This window comes from Balaenoptera physalus, assembly GCF_965194825.1.
Source record: "Balaenoptera physalus genome assembly, chromosome: 10".
NCBI classification, from domain to species: Eukaryota; Metazoa; Chordata; class Mammalia; order Artiodactyla; family Balaenopteridae; genus Balaenoptera; species Balaenoptera physalus.
In genome coordinates this window covers 48,239,694-48,262,054 of record NC_138889.1, presented here as the reverse complement: position 1 = coordinate 48,262,054, position 22,361 = coordinate 48,239,694, and positions in this window count along the sequence as shown.

Genomic DNA, 22,361 nt, shown 5'->3' with positions numbered 1-22,361 from the left:
GCACTATGCACATGGGTTTTGGGGGGGGGGGTTTGCTACTATTCTATCAAGAAAAACTCCTACATCTTCATTGCTATATGTTTTCCATGTGTTGAAAGGAAAATTTCAGGACAAGTAGCATCAGGGAAAGGACACTGTTATTCCTCTCTATCCCAGTGTCCTAAAAAGCAGAAACAGGATTGAATCATCCGAGGATGGTATGCCTGAAGACAAGAACATTGAGATGAGTTATGAAAGACAAACTAAGCTAGAGTAGGGTGGGAGTGAACTAAATAGTGTAAGAAACCCAAAACCTACCCTCATCCTCCACTAACACTCTAGTGTTATTGACAGAGATGAGCTGAAACCCCACAGGTTTTCCAAGACCTCTGCATCTGGAAAGAGAAGAATGTATAAGAATATGTATTGTCTTGGTCAGGCCATGATGCATGAAACCTATAAGCTTGCTAAGAAAACAACAACAAATAACATTTAAGCAAGTGTCCAAAGATGGTATCGTTCCCTTCTTGAATACTTATCTTCACCGGCTTAGAAACTTGCTCCAAAGGTTACCTTTTGTCAGACACGTCAGGTAAAATTCACTATTCCCAATATTCATCTAAATGTAATCTCTCCTATGTTTGCTGACCCTCTGTTACAAAGAAAAAGAAAGAGGAGGAGGAGGAGGAGGGTAGAAGAACAGGAGGAGAAGGAAAAAGAAGGAGAAAAGGGGGTAAAAAGTAAAGAGCCTCTGGTATTTTCCCCTTCTTCATCCCTTCATCTTCTTCTCTCATGAGTGTTTTATCCTTATTTCCTTCCTTTATTAATTCCCATCCAAATCCTTTCTGTTATTCTCTCTACAACTCTCATCTCCTTTTTAACTACCTCCTCTGAATCCTTAAAATTTATGCAGAATTTTTCTTTACGTCCAACATCAACTAAATCATAGCCTTCCACTTTTGCTTCCTCTAGCGTATTTGTGCTTTCACCCTCAGTAAATCATGTCTGCACATTAGAATAAACAGAGGTGCTGTAAAAATTGCAGATGCTTGAGCCTTACTTCCAGAGATGAGGATTTAATTGGCCTGGGGTGTGTTCCCTTCGTAAATATTTATTAAAAGCTTCCCAAGTGATTCACGTGCACTAAGAGCTAAAAACCACTGCAAGACTGAGTGATTCCAGAGCAAGGTTTTTATCATATGTATCTGTGTTTTTCTGATCCTTGTTCGTAATATGGTCTCAATAAATGCTCACTGAATTAAACAAAAGTCCAGCCTATTTTGTTCCCTGATTCCACATTTCATGGGGCTCTCATTTCCTTTCCCAGAATTGTTTTGGAGAATATGGAGCACAACATTCCATCAAGAAAGTGTAAACTCTTTTCCCTAATGAACTTTATCCTTCCACTAGCCTCATTCAACTTTTATCAACAACAGTTCTATAAACATCAGCCTGAAAGCACATGGAAGCATATTTCCCAAGGTTACTAAGCCATTCCTTCTCCTTCACCCCAACAGAACAACAGATATGCTGACCTGCAATAAAGTTAATAAACAGGCCACATAAGGTTAGGGATTCTAAGAGAGGAACAAATTCCACATATTCAAACTGAACAGTTAATTATCCCAGAATAAAGTAATCACCTGAACTGTACTTACTCTAGAAATCTTAAAAGTATCATTCTGTTACAGAAAAGGTTTTGGGACACTAATAATCATAATCAGGCAGGAAAGTCCTTCAATTCATGGTCCAACCAAAAATGTCTTAATGTTATAGAATTCGGCATGGCTTATGTAGCATCTAGAATCATTTGCTACACTGAATATGGTACTATGTTCTGCTGATTTTTCCTTTTTTACCTCAAGGCATGTGAGAAATTTCATGCAAAGGGAGGACAGGGCTCAACAAAGCCATCAACAGAGGAAAGTACAAACAACTAAATTATCAGATTTATCGGCATTAAGTTGTTCATGAATTTTGTTTTACTCCTTTTAATGTCTGTAGCATGTATGTATAATGATGTACTTTTGTCTATTCCTTATATTGGTAATACGTTTTGTCTTTCTTTGTCTTTCTAAGGGTTTATTATTTCAATAATATTTTCAAAGAGGCTGTGTTAATTTTCTCTGTTGTTTTCTATTATGCATTTCTGCTGTCATCTGTAGTATTTCCTTTCTTCTTTTTTGTTACTTTTAAGATTTTATCATTAGTTTGCAACATTTTGATTAAAATGGGCATTGCTGTGATTTTCTTTGTGTTTATATCGCTTAGGGCTTGTTGGATCTTGGATCTGTGCATTTATATTTTTCATGAAGACTGAAAATTTTTAACCATTACTTCTTTAATTTTTCCACATATTCCCTCCCTCCACCCCCACGCTCTTTCTGGGCTTCTTCTAGGACTCCAATTATACATATGTTTTACTACTTGATATTGTCCGATAGTCCACAGAGATTCTTTTTTTTTTTTCCTATGTCAGTTTAAGTAGTTTCTATTCCCTTCTCTTCAAGGTCACTGATATATATTTTTCTGCAGTTTATAATTTACTTATAAGTTTATCTGATGAATTTTTTCAGATTTTTTTTTTTAATCTAAAATTTTCATTTTTTTCTCTTTTATAATTTCCATTTTTTCCATTGCAATCCTTTATCTGTTCCCTCCCCACGCTCACTTATTCCTTTAAGTCCTTGAATATATGTATAAGGGTTGTTTTATGTCCTGGTCAGCTAATTCTACCATCTTTGTCATTTCTGCATGTTCTTATACTTGACTGATTTTTCTCTTGACTATGGGTCAGATGTTCCCTGTTTCATTGCATGTCTAGAAATGTTTTATTTAATCCTAGATATTTTAGAAGCTGTATTTTTTTGCCTTAAAGAGGGAGTTTTTACCTGCAGACTGTTAACTTAATTGTGTGTCAGTTTGATCATTTTGAGACTTATTTATAAGTTTTGTTAGGGTTGGACTAAAGTATAGCTCTAATCCTTAGATGTGGCCTTTCTGAAGTGTCAATTATCTGAGGTAATCAATAAAGTCTATGGTGGGTAGAACTCAAGTGTCTCCAAATCATATGTAAACTCCAGAATCTTGCAGCTGCCTGGTAATTGCTTTTTGTATGGACTTTCAGAGTCTTACCCTGTGCATGCATATTTTGGTATTCAGCTAAAGAACTAAATAGGAATCTTATGCAATAATCTGGAGTTTTTTCTGCACAGTTGTCTCTTCTCTAATACTCTGCCGCCAAATTCCAGTCCCCCACAGTATCTCCAAACCTTCCTTAGCTCAGCCAGATACCTCTGCTCTTCTTGGTCTCTAGCTCCAAGCGCTATGACAAGAATGTGCCTCTGAACAGAATGCTGCAACAGCCATGAGGCTCACCTCACTTGTTTCCCTTATTTGGGGATCATGGTTCTGTTCTGTCACTTGTACAATACCTGCAAGTATTTTTTTCATATATTTAATCTAGTTTTATAGTTGTTTATGACAGTAGGGCTAGACCATTTGAACCTACTGTGTCACGCCACAATTAGAAGTCCTCTCCCTCCCATGAACATTTTATAAATCAAATGAACCAATAAAGCTTTAAGAAGATAGCAAATTGTTCCCATTTTCACAGATGTGCTAGATCCTGGCATTGGTAGTTAAGAACCCAAACTTCCAACTTACTTGGTTAATGAGACTTTTGGATGGAGTGAATGTAGCACTTAACAGTTATGTGAATTTTTACAAGTCGTTTAACATATCCAAACTTTCATTCACTCACCTTTAAAATGAAGACAGAAATAACTACTACCTCATAGTTCTTGTGAGGTTTAGAAATAATGTTTATAAAACGTATAGCACAGTGTTTGACACATGATAAGCACTCATCCAATGCATATCGTTATTCTGAAATCAAACATTAAAATCTTCAGTGCAGGGATATTTTTAAAATATTTCATTATTATAAAAATGGGATATATATATACAGTAAAAAGAATCAAAGTAATATAAAAAGTTATGCAAAAAGACATATCTGCCAGCCACCCCAGAGCTCCAATCTTACTTCTGAGGGATAAAATTATTAGCAGTTTCACATGTGTTCTTCCAACAATTTGCCACACATTTCTCTACTTTGCCTTTATTCATTCAGTGATATACAGTAAGTCCCCTACATACGAACGAGCTTCATTCCAAGAGTGTGTCTGTAAGTCCAATTTGTTCATAAGTCCAACAAGTTAGCCTAGGTACCCAGCTAACACAATCGGCTATATAGTACTGTACTGTAATAGGTTTATAACACTTTTCACACAAATAATACATAAAAAACAAACACAAAAAATAAAGAAAACTTTTTTAATCTTACAGTACAGTACCTTGAAAAGTACAGTAGTACAGTACAACAGCTGGCATACAGGGGCTGGCATCGAGTGAACAGGCAAGAAGAGTTACTGACTGGAAGAGGGAGAGGAGGTGGGAGATGGTAGAGCTGAGGGATCGTCAGCAATAGCAGACAGAGGGCAAGCTGCAATTTCAATCACTCCTGACGTTGTTGACACAGGTTCTGGTTCCTTGCTGGATTCAATTCTATCTACGCTCTTGAAAAAATGATCCAGTGATGTCTGGGTAGTAGCTCTTTTTTTCTTGTCACAGATGACATGGTAACACTGGATTGCATTCTGAACAGCTGCTGCAACCTTCATGTGCCATTTTATGTTCGGGTCCTGTGCCTCAAAAACTAACAGTGCCTCCTCAAATAAAGAAAATTCCCTTGCCATTTCCTGTGCTGAGAACTCTTCAGTTCTTCAGTTACTTCTTCTTCCTCTTGTCTCTCTTCGTCCTTTCTCTGGGCCTCCAATTCCATCAGGTCTTCATTAGTAAGCTCCTTGTGTTCCAAGCAAGTTCCATCATTATCACTTGGCGCTTCTTAGCAGCACCAGCTACATCACCACTGCTTTTACACTTGCTTCCAGACATCCTGGGCTTGAAATAAAGATACTGTACTACTGTACTCTATACAGTACTATACAGTAAAGTACACAAAAGCACAACCACTTGTAGAGGATGCATGCATGTGACAATGTATGCCAGACATGTGAACTAACTTATGTGATTGGACACGCGAACCACGTTCGCATCTTTGAAAGTTTGCAACATGAAGGTTCGTATGTAGGGGACTTGCTGTTTTAGGTTGGTCAAAAACTTTGTTCCGGTTTTCCCATAACATCTTACAGAAAAACACGAACGAACTCCTTGGCCAACCAATATATTCCATTCTGTTCTTTTCGACACATACAAACAGACCTCATTCTTTAATAGCTGCATCATGTTCCTTTGTATACATACAACATAATTTATGTAAACGTTCCCTATTGACAGGATCAAGGTTATTTTCAGATATTTGCTTTTTTAAATAAAGCTCTAATAATCATTATTGTACATATAGCTTTGTGTATGTGTGAACATTACTAGGTAAATTTCTAAAACTAAGATTGCCAGATTAAAAAGTTATGTACAGTTTTACCTGTTGGTCAATACAGCTGTTTTTTTCCCAAAGAGTTTCTCAATTCACACACCCACAAACAGTGCTTATTTCCCCACACTCTTTCCAACACTATATATTATCAAACTTTCATTTCTGTCTCATTTGATATCTGAACCACAGAATCTTCATATTTTAATTTGCATTTCTTGGTATGATTAAAACAGAACATTTTCATTTGTTTATGAGTTACTTACATTTCTTTCTGTCTAAACTGCCTATTCCTCTCGCGCTCTCCGATTGCCAGTGATGGCGGGTGTGGGCCCCATGCTCCAGCGCCATCCATTTTCAGGGCTAGTTGATTCGGCAGCCGCGTGGCTGACAGGGTCTTGGTGCTCCAGCCTGGTGTCAGGCCTGAGCCTCTGAGGTGGGAGAGCCGAGATCAAAACACTGGACCACCAGAGACCTCCCAGTCCCACATAATACCAATCAGCGAGAGCTCTCCCAGAGATCTCCATCTCAATGATAAGACTCAGCTCCATCCACCGGCCAGCAAACTCCAGTGCTGGACACTCCATGCCAAACAACTAGCAAGACAGGAACACAACCCCACCCATTAGCAGACAGGCTGCCTAAAATCATACTAAGTTCAAAGAAACCCCAAAACACAACAACGGACACGACCCTGCCCACAAGAAAGAAAAGATCCAGCCCCAGACACCAGAACACAGGCACCAGTCCCCTCCACCAGGAAGCCTACACAAGTCACTGAACCAACCACACCCACTGGGGGCAGACACCAAAAAATACAGGAACTACGAACCCACAGCCTGTGAAAAGGAGACCCCAAACACAGTAAGTAAAACAAAATGAGAAGACAGAGAAACATGCAGTACATGAAGGAACAAGGTAAAAAGCCACGAGATTAAACAAATGAGGTGGAAATAGGCAGTCTACCTGAAAAAGAATTCAGAGTAATGATAGTAAAGATGATCCAAAATCTTGGAAATAGAATGGAAAAAAATACAAGCAATGTTTAACAAGGACCTAAAAGAACTAAAGAGCAAACAAACAATGATGAACAACACAATAAATAAAATTAAAAATTCTCTAGAAGGAATCAATAGCAGAATAACTGAGGAAGAAGAACGGATAAGTGACCTGGAAGATAAAATAGTGGAAATAACTACCATAGAGAAAAATAAAGAAAAAAGAATGAAAAGAATTAAGGACAGTCTCAGAGACCTCTGGGACATTAAACGCACCAACATTCAAATTTTAGGGGTCCCAGAAGAAGAAGAGAAAAAGAAAGGGACTGAAAAATATTTGAAGATATTATAGTTGAAAACTTCCCTAACATGGGAAAGGAAATAGTCAATCACGTCCAGGAAGTGCAGAGAGTCCCATACAGTATAAATCCAAGGAGAAACACACCAAGACACATATTAATCAAACTATCAAATATTAAATACAAAGAAAACATATTAAAAGCAACAAGGGAAAAGCAACAAATAACATACAAGGGAACCCCGATAAGGTTAACAGCTGATCTTTCAGCAGAAACTCTGCAAGCCAGAAGGGAGTGGCAAAACATATTTAAAATGATGAAAGGGAAAAACCTACAACCAACATTACACTACCCAGCAAGGATCTCATTCAGATTGGACGGAGAAATTAAAATCTTTACAGACAAGCAAAAGCTAAGAGAATTCAGCACCACTAAACCAGCTTTACAACACATGCTAAAGGAACTTCTCTAGGCAGGAAACACAACAGAAGGAAAAGACCTACAATAACAAACGTAAAACAATAAAAAAATGGTAATAGGAACACACATATTGATAATTACTTTAAATGTAAATGGATTAAATGTTACAAACAAAAGACATAGACTGGTTGAATGGACACAAAAACAAGATCCTTATATATGCTGTCTACAAGAGACCCACTTCAGACCTAGGGACACATCAGACTGAAAGTGAGGGGATGGGAAAAGATATTCCATGCAAATGGAAATCAAAAGAAAGCTGCAGTAGCAATTCTCATATCAGACAAAAAAGACTTTAAAAGAAAGACTATTACAAGGGACAAAGAAGGACACTACATAATGATCAAGGGATCAATCTAAGAAGATATAACAATTGTAAATATTTATTCACCCAACATAGGAGCACCTCAATACATAAGGCAAATACTAAGAACCATAAAAGGGGAAATCGACAGAAACACAATACTAGTAGGGGACTTTAACACCCCACTTTCACCAATGGACAGATCATCCAAAATGAAAATAAATAAGGAAACACAAGCTTTAAATGACACATTAGACCACATGGACTTAATTGATATTTATAGGACATTCCATCCAAAAACAACAGAATACACTTTCTTCTCAAGTGCTCATGGAACATTCTCCAGGATAGATCATATCTTGGGTCACAAATCAAGCCTTGGTAAATTCAAGAAAATTGAAATCATATCAAGCATCTTTCCAACCACAAAGTTATGAGACTAGATATCAATTACAGGAAAAATACTGTAAAAAATAAAAACACATGGAGGCTAAACAATACGCTACTAAATAATCAAGAAATCACTGAAGAAATCAAACAGGAAATCCAAAAATACCTAGAAGCAAATGACAATGAAAACACGATGACCCAAAACCTATGGGATGCAGCAAAAGCAGTTCTAAGAGGGAAGATTATAGCAATACAATCCTACCTTAAGAAACATCTCAAATAAACAACCTAACCTTACACACAAAGCAATTAGAGAAGCAAGAACAAAAAAAAACCCAAAGTTAGCAGAAAGAAATCATAAAGATCAGATAAGAAATAAATGAAAAAGAAATGAAGAAAACGAGAGCAAAGATCAATAACACTAAAAGCTGGTTCTTTGAGAAGATAAACAAAATTGAGAAACCATTAGCCAGACACAGCAGGAAAAAAAAAGGGAGAAGACTCAAATCAACAAAAATAGAAATGAAAAAGGAGAAGTAACAACTGACACTGCAGAAATACAAAGGATCATGAGAGATTACTACAAGCAACTCTATGCCAAAAAAATGGACAACCTGGAAGAAATGGACAAATTCTTAGAAAAGCACAACCTTCCGAGACTGAACCAGGAAGAAATACAAAATACGAACAGACCAATCACAAGCACCGAAATTGAAACTGTGATTAAAAATCTTCCAACAAACAAAAGCCCAGGACCAGATGGCTTCACAGGCAAATTCTATCAAATATTTTGAGAAGCACTAACACCCATCCTTCTTCTAAAATATAGCAGAGGGAGGAATACTCCAAACTCATTCTATGAGGCCACAATCACCCTGGTACCAAAACCAGACAAAGATGTCACAAAAAAAGAAAATTACAGGCCAATATCACAGATGAACATAGAGGCAAAAATCCTCAACAAAGTACTAGCAAACAGAATCCAACAGCATATTAAAAGGATCATACACCATCATCAATTGGGGTTTCTCCCAGGAATGTAAGGATTCTTCAATATATGCAAATCAATCAATGTGATACACCATATTAAACTGAAGGATAAACACCATATGATAATCTCAATAGATGGAGAAAAAGCTTTTGACAAAATTCAACATCGATTTATGATAGAAACTCTCCAGAAGTACGCATAGAGGGAACTTACCTCAACATAATAAAGGCCATATATGACAAACCCACAGCCAACATCATTCTCAATGGCGAAAAACTGAAACCATTTCTACTAAGATCAAGAACAAGACAAGGTTTCCCACTCTCACCACTATTATTCAACGTAGTTTTGGAAGCTTTAGCCACAGCAATCAGAGAAGAAAAAGAAATAAGAGGAATCCAAATCAGAAAAGAAGAAGTAAAGCTGTCACGATTTGCAGATGATATGATACTTTACATAGAGAATACTAAAGATGCTATCAGAAAAGTACTAGACGTAATCAATGAATTCGGTGAAGTAGCAGGATACAAAATTAATGCACAGAAATCTCTTGCCTTCCTATACACTAATGATGAAAAATCTGAAAGAGAAATTAAGGAAACACTCCCATTTACCATTACAACAAAAAGAATAAAATACCTAAGAAAAAACCTACCTAAGGAGACAAAAGACCTGTATGCAGAAAACTATAAGACACTGATGAAAGAAATTAAAGATGATACAAACAGATGGAGAGATATGCCATGTTCTTGGATTGGAAGAATCAACATTGTGAAAATGACTTTACTACCCAAAGCTATCTACAGATTCAATGCAATCCCTATCAAACTACCACTGGCATTTTTCACAGAACTAGAACAAAAAATTTCACAATTTGTATGGAAACACAAAACACCCCGAATAGCTGAAGCAATCTTGAGAAAGAAAAACGGAGCTGGAGGAATCAGGCTCCTGGACTTCAGACTATACTACAAAGCTACAGTAATCAAGACAGTATGGTACTGGCACAAAAACAGAAGTATAGATCAGTGGTACAGGATAGAAGGCCCAGAGATAAACCCACGCACATATGGTCACCTTATCTTTGATAAATGAGGCAACAATATACAATGAAGAAAAGACAGTCCTCTTCAATAAGTGGTGCTAGGAAAACTGGACAGCTACATGTAAAAGAATGAAATTAGAACACTCCCTAACTCCAAATACAAAAATAAACTCAAAATGGATTAAACACCTAAGTGTTAGGCCAGACACTATAAAACTCTTAGAGGAAAACATAGGCAGAACACTCTATGACATAAATCACAGCAAGATCCTTTTTGACCCACCTCCTAGAGAAATGGAAATAAAAACAAAAATAAACAAATGGGACCTAATGAAACTTCAAGCTTTTGCACAGCAAAGGAAACCGTAAACAAGACGAAAAGACAACCCCCAGAATGGGAGAAAATATTTGCAAACGAAGCAACTGACAAAGGATTAATCTCCAAAATATACAAGCAACTCATGCAGCTCAATATCAAAAAAACAAACAACCCAATCCAAAAATGGGCAGATCTAAATAGACATTCCTCCAAAGAAGATATACAGATTGACAACAAACACATGAATGGATGCTCAACATCACTAATCATTAGAGAAATGCAAATCAAAACTACAAAGAGGTATTACCTCACAGTTACAGGCATTCTGACACCAGTCAGAATGGCCATCATCAAAAAATCTACAAACAATAAATGTTGGAGAGAGTGTGGAGAAAAGGGAACCCTCTTGCACTGTTGGTGAGACTGTAAATTGATACAGCCACTATGGAGAACAGTATGGAGGTTCCATAAAAAACTAAAAATAGAACTACCACACAACCCAGCAATCCCACTACTGGGCACATATCCTGAGAAAACCATAATTCAAAAAGAGTCATGTACCACAATTTCATTGCCGCACTATTTACCATAGCCAGACATGGAAGCAACCTAAGTTTCCATCAACAGATGAATGGATAAAGAAGATGTGGCACAGGGGCTTCCCTGGTGGCGCAGTGGTTGAGAATCTGCCTGCCAATGCAGGGGACACGGGTTCGAGCTCTGGTCTGGGAGGATCCCACATGCCACGGAGTAACTGGGCCTGTGAGCCACAACTACTGAGCCTGCGCGTCTGGACCTTGTGCTCCGCAGCAAGAGAGGCCACGACAGTGAGAGGCCCGTGCACCGCGATGAAGAGTGGCCCCCGCTCGCCGCAACTAGAGAAAGCCCTTGCACAGAAACGAAGACCCAACACAGCCAAAAATTAATTAATTAATTAATTAATTAAACAAAAAAGAAGATGTGGCACATATATCCAATGGAATATTACTCAGCCATAAAAAGAAATGAAATTGAATTATTTGTAGTGAGGTGGATGGACCTAGAATCTGTCATACAGAGTGAAGTAAGTCAGAAAAAGAATAACAAATACCATATGCTAACACATGTATATGGAATCTAAAACAAAAAATTGGTTCTGATGAACCTAGGGGCAGGACAGGAATAAAGACGCAGACATAGAGAATGGAGTTGAGGACATGTGAAGGGGGAAGGGTAAGCTGGGATGAAGTGAGAGAGTAGCATGGACATATATACACTACCAAATGTAAAACAGACAACTAGTGGGAAGCAGCTGCATAGCACAGGGAGATAGCTCGCTGCTTTGTGACCACCTAGAGGGGTGGGATAGGGAGGTGGGATAGGGAGGTGGGATAGGGAGATGCAAGAGGGAGGGGATATGGGGATATATGTATACACATAGCTGATTAACTTTGTTATACAGCAGAAACTAACACAACATTGTAAAGCAATTATACTCCAATAGAGATGTTAAAAAAATAATAAATAAGTAAATAAAGAGAGAAACTGCCTCTTCTTAACCACTGTCCCCTTTTCTATTTCTTTTAAATTGGTTTGTGTTTTTCTTATTGATTTGTAAGATTTTAAAGTAGAATCTGGAGATTAGTTCTTTGACACATGTTGCAAATATTAACTTTTTCATAGAGGTTTAATTTGTCTTTGTACATTTTGTTGTTTCATTTGACTTTCTTTTGGATAGTTTCTTCCCCCAGAGGTTTAAAATTTTTACATAGACAATATTTGGAATAATTTCCATTTCAGTTTTCAGTTTTTGTAACCTTTTTCCCTACTCCATGATTATTCAAAAGCTGTCTTACAGGCATTTTTTTGACACATCTACTTTTCAAATTTCCAACATTTAAATTTTTTATTCATAAAAAAACAGATTTTTGTATAAGGACTGAAGTCATGATTTTAAGTTAATCAGTTGTCCCAATGTCGTTCATTGAATAATTCCATTACCTTAGCGACTGATTAGAAAGCCAATTCAATGATATGTTTCTATTTCCCATTTTGAATGCTATGTTTCTGTTCTACTATAATTCTAGAAGCCTTTATAAATCTAACATAGTGTGTTAAGTATGCTAACACTTGTTTTCTGTTGCAAATTCTAATACATTTATGCACATGTAAATATATAGAATAAACATGCTGTGTTAGAAAATGATGTCTGATTTACTGATTCTAACAGTCTATCTTAATTGTACACAATATTTACAATAGTTATCACGTTGTTCCTCTCTCCTTTTAAGACCAAAATGTATTTTGTAACCATAAGTCTGAGTCATGAGATTTAACGTGAATTCTCTCAGGGGGAGTTTCTGCCAGGCCATATAGCAGCTCAGAGGGATGCCTTGCTCATGAGAGGGAATGAGATCTGTGTGCTCAACTGCAAGTATGATTGGATTTAAAGATTAACAAAATGAGAAAGATCAAAGCCCTGTTATCAAGTAGACCTACAAGCCTAGAGCTTGCTCTTGTAAGAAAAATTGTTCTGTGCCCCTAATCTTTCTAATCTTGACCTCACAGTGGGGTTTTGTACTTAAGACAATGTCAACAAGGATGCAAAATTCAATCTCAGGCCACATTCTACTTTTTCTTAACATGGCTGAACACGCCCTCAGTGACTATATTGGCAACTGTATGGAAATTTCAGGCTTCAAACAGAATTTCTAATTCCATTAAATGGATGTTCAGCAGAGCACACTGAGTTTTGTGGTTACTAAAGAGAAAACTAGGCACACATACTTACTCTTAATTAATCACAGTCTCTTTTGTTCCCAAATAGTATGGACTTTGATATTCTCATATTTATGACTTCAGTGTCTAGCACTGTGCCTGTCACACAATTTTCAGGATAAATTATTCTCCAGATTCAAACAAAAATTTGCAGTTTGTTTTTTAAATCCTAAACCATAAACCTATGTTGATTCACAACTGAGAAGAATATTTGGGAAGTCTGAAATTGACCATGTGTAGGCAGATAACGAGTATCTCACCTTACTGACCTCTTATTTAGGAACAACATTGCCATAATTAACATGGTGAGCTCTTTCTTATCTTAAATGTTAAGAAGACTAGAGCATTTTGAAATGCTCATTTTATTAGAAAATGCATCACATATGGGTTGCCATCTTGGAAAAAACTGGAATGCATCAAAATTCGCACAGTTAAAACTAATGAAAACTATTTAATCATATTCCACATGAGTGAAATCATATGGCATTTGTCTTTCTCCATCTGACTTATTTTACTTAACAACCTCAAGGTCCATGCATGTTACCACAAATGGCAAGATTTCATCTTTTTATGGCAGAATAGTATTCCATCGTATGTATATACTGATGGATACTTTGATTCTTTCCATATCTTAGCTATTGTAAATAATGCTGCCATGAATACAGAGGTGCATATATCTCTATGAATTAGTGTTTTCGTATTCTCTGGATAAATACCCAGAAGTGGAACAGCTGGATCATGTGGTAGTTCTATTCTTAATTCTTTGAGGAATTTTCATACTGTTTTCCACAGTGGCAGCACCAATTTACATTCCCACCAACAGTGTATGAGGGTTCCCTTTCACCACACCCTTTCCAACACTTGTTATTTCTTGTCTTTTTGATAACAGCCATTCTAATGAGTGTGAGGTGATATCTCGTGGTTTTGATTTGCATTTCCCTAATAAATTAGTGTTGAGCATTTATTCATGTGCCTGTTGGCCATATGTATGTATTCTTTGGAAAAATGTTTATTAAGATCCTTTAACCATTATTTAATTGGGTTTTTTTTTTTTGGTGTTGTTGAGTTGTGTAAGTTTTTCATGTATTTTGGATATTAATCCCCTATTGGATATATGATTTGCAAATATTTTCTTCCATTCAGTAAGTTGTCTTTTAATTTTGTTGATGGTTTCCTCTGCTGCACAGAAGCTTCTGAGTTTGATGTAGTCCCATTTGTTTATTTTTGCTTTTGTTCCCCTTGCCTGAGGAGACAGATTCAAAAAAATACTGGTAAGACCAAAGTCAAAGAGCATACTGCCTATGTTTTCTTCTAGGAGTTTTATGGTTTCAGGTCTTACATTAAAGTCTTTAATCCATTTTGAGTTAATTTTTGTTTCTGTGTAAGAAAGTAGTCTAGTTTCATTCTTTTGCATGTGGCTGTCCAGTTTTCCCAACACCATTTATTAAAGAGAATGTCTTTTCTCCATTGTATTTCTTTGCTCGTTTGTGATAAATTGTCTGTATATGTGTGGGTTTATTTCTGGGCTGTTTGATTCTGTTCCACTGACCTGCATGTCAACTTTTTCTGCCAATACTATGCTGTTTTGATTGCTATAGCTTTGTACTTTAATTTGAAGTCAGGAAGTGTGATGCCTCCAGCTTTGTTCTTTTTTCTCAGGGTTGCTTTGGCTATTCGTAGTCTTTTGTCATTCCATACAAATTTTAGGATTTTTTTGTTTTATTTCTGTGAAAAATGTCATTGGGATTTTGATAGGGACTGCATTAAATCTGTAGATTGCATTAGGTAACATGGACTTTTTATCAATGCTAATTCTTCCAATCCATGAACACAGAATATCTTTCCATTTCTTTGTGTGTTCTTCCATTTTTTTAAAGAATATCTTATAGTTTTGAGTGTACAGGCCTTTCACATCCTTAAATTTATTCCTAGGTATTTTATTCTTTTTGTTGCAACAGTAAATGGGATAATTTTCCAAATTTCTCTGATAGTTCACTGTTAGTTCACAGAAATGGAACAGATTTTTGTATACTGATTTTGTACCCTGCATCTTTACTGTATTCATTTATTATTTCTCATAGTTTTTGGTAGAATTTTTAGGGTTCTCTATATATAAAATCACATCATCTGCAAATAGTGAGAGTTTTCCTTCTTCCTTTCCAATTTGGATACCTTTTATTTCTTGTTCTTGCCTAACTGCTCTATCTAGGACTCCCAATATTATGTTGAATAAAAGTGGTGAGAGTGGGCATCCTTGTCTTATTCCTGATCTTAAAGTAAAAGCTTTCAGTTTTTCCCATTGAGTATCAGGTTAGCTGTGGTTTTGTCATATATGGCTTTTATCTACACCCATTTTATTGAGTTTTACCATAAATAGGTGAGAATCATGTTAAATGCTTTTCCTGCATCTACTGAGATGGCTATATGATTTTTATTCTTCAACTTAATGTGGTGTATCACACTGACTGATTTACAGACATTGAACCATCTTTGCATCCCTGGAATATATCGCACTTGATCATGCAGTATAATTCTTTTAATGTATTGTTGTATTTGGCTTGCTAATATTTTGTTGAGGATTTTTGCATCTATGTTCATCAGAGATTTTGGTCTGCAATTTTTTTGTGTTGTCTTTATCTGGTTTTGGTATCAGGGTGATGCTAGCCTCATAAAATGAGTTAAGAAGCATTCCCTCCTCTTCAATTTTTTGGGAGAGTTTGAGAAAGATAGGTATTAGATCTTTGAATGTTTGGTAGAATTCACCTGTGAAGACATCTGGTCCTGGACTTTGTTTTTTGGGGGAGGTTTTGATTTCTATTTAAATATCCTTAATAGTGATCAGTCTATTCAGATTTTTCTATTTCTTCATGATTCAGTCTTGAAAGGTTGTATGATTCTATGAATTTGTCCATTTCTTCTAGGTTGTCCAATTTGTTGTTGTATAGCTGTTCACAGTATTCTCTAATCCTTTGTATTTCTGTGGTATACATTGTAATTTCTCTTCTTTCATTTCTGATTTATCTGAGCCTTCTCTCTTTTTTCTTATTGACTCTAGTGTAAGGTTTGTCAATTTTATCTTTTCAAAGAAACATCTCTTACTTTCACTGATCTTTTCTATTGTCTTTTAGTCTCTATTTCCACTCTGATTTTTATTTTTTCCTTCTACTGACTTTGGGCTTTTCTTGTTCTTCTTTTTCTAGTTCCTTTCGGTGTAAGGTTAGATTGCTTGAGATTTTTCTTGTTTCTTGAGGTAGGCCTGTATTACTATAAACTTCCTTCTTAGTACTGCTTTTGCTGCATCCCAGAGATTCTGCTATGTTGTATTTTCATTTTTCTTTGTCTTCAGGCATTTTAAAATTCTCTTTTGATTTCTTCATTGATCTAATAGTTGTTCAGTAGCATATTGTTTTGTCTCCACATATTTGTGATTTTTCCAGCTTTCTTCTTGTAGTTGATTTCTAGTTTCATACCACTGTGGTCAAAGAAGATGCTTGATATTATTTCAATTTTAAATTTACTGAGACTTGTTTTGTGTCCCAAAATATGGTTTATCTTTGAGAATGTTCCATGTACACTTGAGAAGAATGTGTATTTTGCTGCATTTGAATGGAATATTCTATATATCAATTAGCTACATCTGATATAATGTTTCATTTAAGTCAATATTTCTTGTTGACTTTCTGTCTTGATGATCTACCCATTGACGTAAGTGGGGTGGTAAAGTCCCCTGTTATTGTGTTGCTGTCAATTTCTCCCTTGGGTCTGTTAATAATTACTTTATGTATTTTGGTACTCCTATGTTAGGTACATATATATTAGTATTACATCTTCTTGGTGAATTGTCTCCTTTATCATTATATAAAGTCCACCTTTGTCTTGTTACCTTTTTTGGCTTTAAGTCTATTTTGTCTGATATGTGTAGGGCTACCCCTGCTTTCTTTTGTCTGCCATTTTCTTGGAGTATCGTTTTCCATCCCTTCACTTTGAGGCTACGTTTGTGTTTAGAGCTAGATGAGTCTCCTGAAGGCTGCATATAGGTGGGTATCGTTTTTTAATCCATCCAGCCATTCTGTATCTTTTGATTGGTGAAATCAATCCATTTACTTAGGGTTATTATTGACAGATAAGTACTCAGTACTGCCATTTTATCTTTTGTTTTTCAATTGCTCTATCTCCATTGTTTCTTTTTCTTTGTGTTTCTATTTTAGTTTTGTGGTTTTCTATGATGTTTTTCTAAGTTTTCTCTTTTTTTAATATTTCATGTCTCTGCTCTAGATTTACGTTTTGTGGTTTATATATGTTACCTTTAAGTTTGTATAAAGCATCTCACACATAATACAGTACTTTTTTTCTGCTGATAGCATCTTATCTTTATTTGCCTATATGGGTTCATCCTTTACCTCTTCCCCTTTTATACTTTTGTTGTCTCAACTTATCTGTTTTTATGTTGTGAGTTCATTATCATATTGAAGTAGCTATGGTTATTTTTGCTGTTTTTTTCCCTTTGTAACTTTTATGCTATAATTAGGTATTTAACAATGTATTCTGATATAGAGTTGAAACTTTCTGAGTCTATTTACCACCTTACTCAAAGTTTTCTGTACTTTTACTTTTTCTTTTCAGGTAGAAGAGCTCTCTTCAACATTTCTTGTAAGGCAGGTCTAGTTGTGATGAATTCCTTCATCTTCTGTTTGTCTGAGAAAGCCTTTATTTATACTTCATATCTATAATTTTTCTGGATAGAGTATTCTTGGCTGACAGTTTTTACCTTTCAATATTTTGAGTATGTCATTCCACTCTCCCCTGAAATCTGCTCATAGTCTGCTGGGGGTTCCTTTGTAGGTTACTGTCATTTTTTCCCCCTGGCTACCTTCAAAATTTTTTCTCTATCATTGACTTTTGACAGTTCATAATAATGTGTTTTGGAGAAGGTCTTTTTGCATTGAGATAATTAGGTGCTCTCTTAGCTTTGTGGACTTGTATGTCCAGTTCTTTCCCCATGTTTGGGAAGTTCACAGCTATTACTTTTTTAAATAAAATCACTGCTCCCTTCTCCCTCTCTTTCACTTCTGGGATACTCATTACCCTTATGTTGCTTTTCCTGATGGAGTCAGACAGTTCTCATAGAATTTCTTCATTTTGAAAAATCTTCTCTCCTCTTCTACCTGAATCATTTCTAGTTTTCTATATTTTTAAAAATTTATTTATTTATTTATATTTTTGGCTGTGTTGGGTCTTCATTTCTGCGCGAGGGCTTTCTCTAGTTGTGGCAAGCGGGGGCCACTCTTCATCGCGGTGCGTGGGCCTCTCACTATCGCGGCCTCTCCCGTTGCGGAGCACAGGCTCCAGACGCGCAGGCTCAGTAGTTGTGGCTCACGGGCCTAGTTGCTCTGCGGCATGTGGGATCTTCCCAGATCAGGGCTCGAACTCATGTCCCCTGCACTGGCAGGCAGATTCTCAACCACTGCGCCACCAGGGAAGCCCTAGATTTCTATTTCTGAGTTTGCTAATTCTCTCTTCCATATGGTCTGCTCTATTTCCAATGCTTTCTATTGCAGTCTTCATCTGATTTATTGAGTTCTTCAGCTCCAAATTTTCTGTTTGGTTTTTTTACAGCTTCAATCTCTTTCATAAAGTATTCCTTCTGTTCATTAATTTCATTACTGAGCTCATTAAACTACCTTTCTGAGTTTTCTTATAGCTTGCTTGAGTTTTTTTTCATGACAACTATTTTTTAATTCTCTATCAGATCACAAACTTCCTTGACTTTAAGTTTGGTTTCTGAAGAATTGTAATTTTCTTTTTGTGATACCATGTTACCACTGTTTTTCATGGTGGTTAATGAGTTGTTCCTCTGCTGGTGGACTGTCCATTACTCCTTACTTTGCAAATCACATATTTGATAAAGACTCCATCAAGAATATCTAAAGAATTCCTTTTTTCATTTAATGTCTTTGCTGGTTTGGATACCACAACAACTCTGGACTTACTGATCTTAAAGAACCAGCTTTTGGTTTCATTAATTTTCTATATTGTTTTTCTGTTCTCCATTTAACTGATATTAGTTCTGACAGTTATTATTTTCTTTCTTCTACTTATTTTGGGTTTAATTTTCTATCATTTTTCTAATTCTTTAAGTTAGAAGGTGAGGTCAGTGATTTGAGACCTTTCCTCTACTCTACCATGGGCACTCAGTACTACAACATTTCCCATAAGTACTCCTTTGGGGCATCCCCAAATTTTGAAATGTTGTGTTTTCATTTTCATTCAGTTCCAAACACTTTGGCATTTCCCTTTAGGTTTTTCTCTTTGACTTACTGTTTACTTAGAAGTGTATATTTTTTAGTTTTCAAGTATCTGTGGATTTTCCAACTATCTTTTTATTATTGATTTCTAATTTAGTTCCATCAAGGTTAAAGAGATCAAGCCTCTTAGATAGCCTCAACCACCAGAGGGCAGACAGCAGAAGCAAGAAAAACTACAATCCTGCAGCCTGTGGACCAAAAACCACAGTTACAGAAAGATAGACAAGATGAAAAGGCAGAGGGCTATGTACCAGATGAAGGAACAAGAAAAAAACCCCAGAAAAACAACTAAATGAAGTGGAGATAGGCAACCTTCCAGAGAAAGAATTCAGAATAATGATAGCGAAGATGATCCAGGACCTCGGAATAAGAATGGAGGCAAAGATCGAGAAGATGCAAGAAATGATTAACAAAGACCTAGAAGAATTAAAGAACAAACAAACAGAGATGAACAATACAATAACTGAAATGAAAACTACACTAGAAGGAATCAATAGCAGAATAACTGAGGCAGAAGAACGGATAAGTGACCTGGAAGACAGAATGGTGGAGTTCACTGCTGCGGAACAGACTAAAGAAAAAAGAATGAAAGGAAATGAAGACAGCCTAAGAGACCTCTGGGACAACATTAAACGCAACAACATTCGCATTATAGGGGTCCCAGAAGGAGAAGAGAGAGAGAAAGGACCAGAGAAAATATTTGAAGAGATTATAGTCGAAAACTTCCCTAACATGGGAAAGGAAATAGCCACCCAAGTCCAGGAAGCATAGAGAGTCCCATACAGAATAAACCCAAGGAGAAACACGCCGAGACACATAATAATCAAAGTGGCAAAAATTAAAGACAAAGAAAAATTATTGAAAGCAGCAAGGGAAAAACGACAAATAACATACAAGGGAACTCCCATAAGGTTAACAGCTGATTTCTCAGCAGAAACTCTGCAAGCCAGAAGGGAGTGGCATGATATACTTAAAGTGATGAAAGGGAAGAACCTACAACCAAGATTACTCTACCCGGCAAGGATCTCATTTAGATTTGATGGAGAAATCAAAAGCTTTACAGACAAGCAAAAGCTAAGAGAATACAGCACCACCAAACCAGCTCTATAGCAAATGCTAAAGGAACTTCTCTAAGTGGGAAACACAAGAGAAGAAAAGGACCTACAAAAACAAACCCAAAACAATTAAGAAAATGGTCATAGGAACATACGTATCGATAATTACCTTAAACGTGAATGGATTAAATGCCCCAACCAAAAGACATAGACTGGCTGAATGGATACAAAAACAAGACCCATATATATGCTGTCTACAAGAGACCCACTTTAGACCTAGGGACACATACAGACTGAAAGTGAGGGGATGGAAAAAGATATTCCATGCAAATGGAAATCAAAAGAAAGCTGGAGTAGCTATACTCATATCAGATAAAATAGACTTTAAAATAAAGAATGTTACAAGAGACAAGGAAGGACACTACATAATGATACAGGGATCAATCCAAGAAGAAGATATAACAATTATAAATATATATGCACCCAACATAGGAGCACCTCAATACAGAAGGCAACTGCTAACAGCTATAAAAGAGGAAATCGACAGTAACACAGTAATAGTGGGGGACTTTAACACCTCACTTACACCAATGGACAGATCATCCAAAATGAAAATAAATAAGGAAACAGAAGCTTTAAATGACACAATAGACCAGATAGATTTAAATGATATATATAGGACATTCCATCCAAAAACAGCAGATTACACGTTCTTCTCAAGTGCGCACGGAACATTCTCCAGGATAGATCACATCTTGGGTCACAAATCAAGCCTCAGTAAATTTAAGAAAATTGAAATCATATCAAGCATCTTTTCTGACCACAACGCTATGAGATTAGAAATGAATTACAGGGAAAAAAACGTAAAAAAGACAAACACATGGAGGCTAAACAATACGTTACTAAATAACCAAGAGATCACTGAAGAAATCAAAGAGGAAATAAAAAAATACCTAGAGACAAATGACAATGAAAACACGACGACCCAAAACCTATGGGATGCAGCAAAAGCAGTTCTAAGAGGGAGGTTTATAGCTATACAAGCCTACCTAAAGAAACAAGAAAAATCTCAAGTAAACAATCTAACCTTACACCTAAAGGAACTAGAGAAAGAAGAACAAACAAAACCCAAAGTTAGCAGAAGGAAAGAAATCATAAAGATCAGAGCAGAAATAAATGAAATAGAAACAAAGAAAACAATAGCAAAGATCAATAAAACTAAAAGTTGGTTCTTTGAGAAGATAAACAAAATTGATAAGCCATTAGCCAGACTCATCAAGAAAAAGAGGGAGAGGACTCAAATCAATAAAATCAGAAATGAAAAAGGAGAAGTTACAACAGACACCACAGAAATACAAAGCATCCTAAGAGACTACTACAAGCAACTTTATGCCAATAAAATGGACAACCTGGAAGAAATGGACAAATTCTTAGAAAGGTATAACCTTCCAAGACTGAACCAGGAAGAAATAGAAAATATGAACAGACCGATCACAAGTAATGAAATTGAAACTGTGACTAAAAATCTTCCAACAAACAAAAGTCCAGGACCAGATGGCTTCACAGGTGAATTCTATCAAACATTTAGAGAAGAGCTAACACCCATCCTTCTCAAACTCTTCCAAAAAATTGCAGAGGAAGGAACACTCCCAAACTCATTCTATGAGGCCACCATCACCCTGATACCAAAACCAGACAAAGACACTACAAAAAAAGAAAATTACAGGCCAATATCACTGATGAATATAGATGCAAAAATCCTCAACAAAATACTAGCAAACAGAATCCAACAACACATTAAAAGGATCATACACCACGATCAAGTGGGATTTATCCCAGGGATGCAAGGATTCTTCAATATACGCAAATCAATCAATGTGATACACCATATTAACAAATTGAAGAAGAAAAACCATATGATCATCTCAATAGATGCAGAAAAAGCTTTTGACAAAATTCAACACCCATTTCTGATAAAAACTCTCCA